We start from the raw sequence: 5,585 nt of genomic DNA, 5'->3' as shown, positions 1-5,585 counted from the left end.
CTGTCATGAACTCTGGAAAAATCAGAAGTTAGAGGATCCTGAGGTCTGGGGGAGGCAGCCAGAGAAGGACCTGGTCTTCCTCTGCAGCAAACTACAGGGGGGAATTGCTAAGGATCCTCTCCCAACACAATTCCAAGAGGACAAAGGTGTCTTCTGTAGACACGCCTGCTCTTCCCCACCCCATGTCACAGATGCATTAAGAACCCTCAGGTGAGCAATGGCAAGTGCTGGTGAGCACAAAGGCAAGATGAATGGCAATGACATTGGGACAGACATTGATTCTGTGCTCTCCAATGCCCAGGTGGTGCTGGGTGTGGGTGGAGCGGCCATGCTGGGCATCACTATACTGGTGGTTAAGCAGATGTATGATCAGGCACACGATGCCCCTACCAGCCCCATCTGCCTGCACCATTCAGGGAAAAGAAACTTGGAGGAACCAAACTGTGTGGGCTTCCCTCAGCTGCTGAACAAGAACATGAAGATGGGCCTGACTGGGTCCCTGTCGACTCTTCACAAAGACTCCTCAGCCTTCAACAAAGGAGAAACTTCTTTCTTACTACCGGAACCTGTCAGCCATTCCTCCTTGAGAGTAGGTGCAGGCCAAGCAAACTACCGTGGACATATGTGCCTTGCTTCAGGGCTTCCTGAGGACCAAGTTGCCTGACATGCCCATTTGGGACTTGTACCTGAGTGGCAGCCTCAATGATGCACTGCAGGCTGTGACAACTAGTCACATTCAACTCATTTTGCCTCTCATGCTGGAGCAGAACCTGTGGTCATGTATCCCTAGCAAGGACATCATCATGAACATCCCTGGATTCTTCCTGGTTTGTCATGAGAACCTGGAATACTTTTCTTGTGGTAGGAGTTAATGGGACCTCTGTGTAGTAGGGGGACTGCCTCTCTCCAAATACAGTGGCAGACATATTTGAAAAGGTAGTGTCTGGCTCCATCATTGGGCTGCCATAGGGCCCCTCTTGGACTATGGGATCTGACCAGCACCACCCCCAGAGGGTTTGGCCCTGGAAGTGCAATATAGGTGTGACTCATCATTGACTTAATACCATCAGTGATCCTTGTTGACACTGTCTTGGTAGCCAGACAACAATGGCTGGCCCAATGTGACAAATGTGGTAGCTGAGCCTGCGTTCTGCTGAGATGGCTTGTCTGTGGCCATATTGGCTTATTCAGGCTGCCAATCTCTGTGACTCAAGATCCTCAAGGCAGTATGCAAATATACAAGGCCGCTGTTATAAATGAAATTTTTTTTTTCTGATGTCCTCCTCAGATTGCACATTGGTATTGTATAGAAACACAATGGATTTTTGTGTATTAATCTTCTATCCCACCACCTTGCTGAACTTGTCTGTTAATTGTAGTAGCTTTGTTGTGGATTTTTCAAGCTTTTCTAGATATAGGAACAAATCATAAGCAAATAGTGGAAGTTTTGCTTCTTCCTTTCCTATTTGGGTGGCTTTTATTTCTTTATCAAGCCTAATTGCTTTAGTTAGAACTTCTAGCACAATATTGAATACCAGTTGTGACAGTGGGCATCCTGGTCTTAATCCTGATCTCAGCAGGAAAGCGTTCAGCCTTTTACCATTGTGTGCAATGCTAGCTGTAAGTTTATCATATATCCACTTAACAATATCATGAAAGCTTCCTATCTTTTGGGGTGTTTTTACAAAGAAAAGGTGCTGTATTTTGTTAAATGCCTTTTCTGCATCAATGGAGAGGATCATGTGATTTTTCTTCTTCAATTTATCAATATGGTTTATTTTACTAACTGATTTTCTTGTGTTGAACCACGCTTGCATACCTGGGATAAAACTCACTTGATCATGGTGTATAATTCTTTTAATGTTCTTTCGGATTTGGTTTCCAAGTATTTCATTGAGGATTTTTGTGTCTATATTCATTATAGATATTGGTCTGTAATTTCTTTCTTTGTAGTATCTTTATCTGATTTTGGTATTAAGGTGATGTTCACTTTAAAGAATGAATTTGGTATCATTATTTTCTGTTAAATTTTAGAAGAGTTTTAGCAAGATTAGTATAGATCATCTTTGAATTATTGGTAGGATTCACCCAAGAAGCCATATGGTTCTAGGATTTTTATCTTTCAGAATTTTTTTTTTACATAAACAAATGTATAATAGCTGTGAACTTAAAAAACAAACATGTAACATCAAACAAACATATATAACATCTCACCCTACCACCAATAACTTGCATTGTTTTTAAACCTTTTTAACTAATGATTAAAGAATATTGTCAAAATATTACTATTAAACAAAGTATTTTTCCCTAACCAATCCTATTATTATCTTTATATTATTTATATATATAATATAATATTCTTGCATCTTTGCAAATGATGTACTATGTTGATACTGAGGTAGTATGGAAAAAGTGAGCCAAATGTATGTTATCTACGTGGCAATAATCGGATGATATTATTTTATCTGTAGCAAATGACATACCACATTGTAATGTGTTGATAGAGGGGTGTTGTTTGGGAATTCTGCACATATGCATAATTGTTTTATAAGTTTACAATTTCTGTCATAAAAAATATATATTTAAAAAATAAATAATAGGGTGGGTTGGGGGAAAAACACACCAAATGTAAGATAAAAACTATGATTAGTAGTAAGATTTTGACAGTGTTCTTTCATAGTTTGCAACAAATGTCTCATGACAATACAAAGTGTTGGTGGAGGGTTGATGTATGGGACCTCTGTATGTTATGCATGTTTGCTTTGTAAGTTCACAACTTTTACTATACACTTAATTGTTTATGTATGTTCTTTCAGAGTTTTTTATTGACTGTTTCAATCTCTTTACTTGTGATTGGTTTGTTGAGACATTTTATTTCTTCTACAGTCAGTGTAGGTGGGGTATGTGTTTCTAGGAATTAGTCCATCTTGTCTACTTTTCTAAATTTGGCATACAGTGGTTCATAGTATCTTTTTAGGATGTCTCTTATTTCTGTGGGGTCAGTGGTAATGTCTCCCTTCTCATTTCCTATTTTTATTTGTGTCTTCTCTTTTTCTTTGTCAGTCTAGCTAAGGGTTTGTCGATTTTGTTGATCTTCTCAAAGAACCAGCTTTTGATTTTGTTGATTCTATTTTTTTTTTTTTTTTGCTCACACTTATTACTGCTCTATCTTTATAATTCCTTTCCTTTGGCTGGTTTGGGATGAGTTTGCTGTTCTTGTTCTAGTTCTTTCAGGTGTGTAGTTAGATCTTTAATTTTAGCTTTTTCTTCTTTTTTTTTCATGTAAACATTGAGGGCTACAAATTTCCCTCCCTTTGCAGTGTCCCATAGGATTTGATATGTTGTGTTCTCATTTTTATTCTTCTCAAGATATTTGCTTTCCTTGTGATCTTTTAACTTTAATAAAAAAAATAATAAAAAATACCTGGAAGTTAGTAGACATTTAAAAAAAAAAAAGGAAAAAAAAGATGTTTGCTGAATTCATTTGCAGCTTTTCTTTGACTGATTGTGTTGTTTAATCTCCATATATTTATGAATTTTCCCTTTTTCCACCTATTTTTTTAATTTCCATCTTTATTTCCATTATCACCAGAGAAATTGTTTTGTATAATTCAGTCTTTTTAAATTTATTGCAACTTGTCTTGTGACCCAAAATATGGTCTCTTTTGGAGAAGGATTCATCACCACTTGAAAAGAATGTATATTCTGCCATTTTGGGTACATGTTCTATAGAGGTCTGTTCATTTATCATATTATTCACGCTCTCTGTTTCTTTATTTATCCTCTGTCCAGGTGTTCTATCCAATACTGAGAGTGCTGTATTGAAGTTTCCAACTATTATTGTAGAGACATCTATTTTTCCTTCAGCTTTGCCAGTGTGTGTCTCATGTATCTTAGGGCACTCAGGTTTGGTGCATAATTATTGGTGGAGTTATTTCTTCTTGGAGAATTGCCCCTTTTATTAATATATAATGACCTTATTCATCCCTTATAAAAGTTTTGCATTTAAAATTGATTTTTCCCAATATTTGTATCACTACTCCAGCTCTTTTTTGGTTACTATTTGCATGGAGTATCTTTTTCCATCCTTTCACTTTTAACCTGGTTATGTTCTTATGTCTGAGGTGAGTTTCTTGTAGCCAACAAATAGATGGCTCATATTTTTTTATCCATTCTATCAGACTATGTCTTTTGATTGAGGAGTTCATGCCATTAACATTCACTTTTTTTTTAGTGTAAATGCATTACTTATTTCATCAATTTTTTCTTTGGCTTTCTGTTGTTATATTATACTATTGTCTATCTTTTTACCCTTTAATTTACCCTGCGTTTTTACAAAATGTATATGAAACTGGAAAGCTTTTTGCATGGTGTGTATAAAAAGAAGCACTGGGAGCCTGGACTAAAAAGGAGAGAAAAGGAGCAAATTGAAGGAAAACTCACTTCTTGGAAGCTGAGGTCTGGACCAAAGACATTTTCTTGGGCCAAGAGAGTGGACCCATGGGTGTTTCAGAATTTTTTGGGATACATGATCCTTGATTTTCTAATTTCTCCCTATGAGAACAAGAAAGTTTATCCTATGTCTGTCCCTCCTCTGTATATTGGAAGGAAATAATTTATTCTTTTTTCACAAGTCCACAGACTGAGGGGAATTGCGCCCCAGAACAAGCCACATCTATAACCAATTTTTTTCTTTTTTTTTAATTTAATTTTTTTGTATTTAAAGAGGCTTTAGATTATACAAATGCTCCATCAAAAATATAGGGGATTTCCATTTCTCCCACCCTATACCCTCCTACAATTTCGCCATTAACAACATCTTTCATTAGTGTGGTACATTTGTTACAATTGATGAACACATATTGAAGTATTTCTACTGACTGTGGTCTATAGCATACATTATAGTTTACACTTTGCACTGCACAATTTTATAGGTTTTTGCAAAATGTATAGTGACCTGTACCTGTCATTATGATATTCTACAGGGCAATTCCAATGTCCCAAAAATGCCCCATGTTACACCTATTCTTCTTCCCTCAGAATCTCTGGTGGCCACTGTCTTTATATCAATGATACATGTTCTTTCATTGCTAGAATAATCATAAGTCTACTTTAATCTATAGTTGCATTCCCCCTTTATATTTGTTCATTCCTCTATCTTGAGGATTTGGGGATGGTGATGCCCACTCTTTCTGATTGAGAGGAGCTTAGATTCTATGGGGAAGATGGATGGAATTATCTTGCTTGCAGTTGTAGATACTTTGTTTACTGGGATGGGAATTGTCCATCATCATCCTTTCATTGTCCTGTGTGAGTCCAATGAACTCTTTCCACATGCAAAATCATTCATTCAATGACAATATCCCAAAAGCTGTAAGTCATTTCATTAACATTACTAAGTAATAGCACTAAGTACAAAGTATCATTCTCAGTTGATGGACACTTGGGTTGCTTCCATCTTTTGGCAATTGTAAATAATGCTGCTATAAACATTATTGTGAAAAATGTCTCTTCGGGTCTTTGCTTTCAGTTCTTTTGGGTTTATACCTAGTAGTGGGATAACTTTCTAGGGAACTGCTAAACTG

The 5,585-nt window shown here is 36.7% G+C and overlaps 1 pseudogene; it reads left to right on the top strand.

Moving 5' to 3' along the window:
- The first annotated feature begins 217 nt into the window (after window positions 1-217).
- Window positions 218-1,256, top strand: LOC101440191 (mitochondrial dynamics protein MID51 pseudogene; annotated as a pseudogene).
- The last annotated feature ends 4,329 nt before the right edge of the window (window positions 1,257-5,585 follow it).

The sequence above is a fragment of the Dasypus novemcinctus genome, chromosome 5 (assembly GCF_030445035.2).
Source record: "Dasypus novemcinctus isolate mDasNov1 chromosome 5, mDasNov1.1.hap2, whole genome shotgun sequence".
In the NCBI taxonomy this organism is placed as follows: Eukaryota; Metazoa; Chordata; class Mammalia; order Cingulata; family Dasypodidae; genus Dasypus; species Dasypus novemcinctus.
Note: the sequence above shows the minus strand (reverse complement) of the source record. Positions and strands in the feature narration are given on the sequence as shown.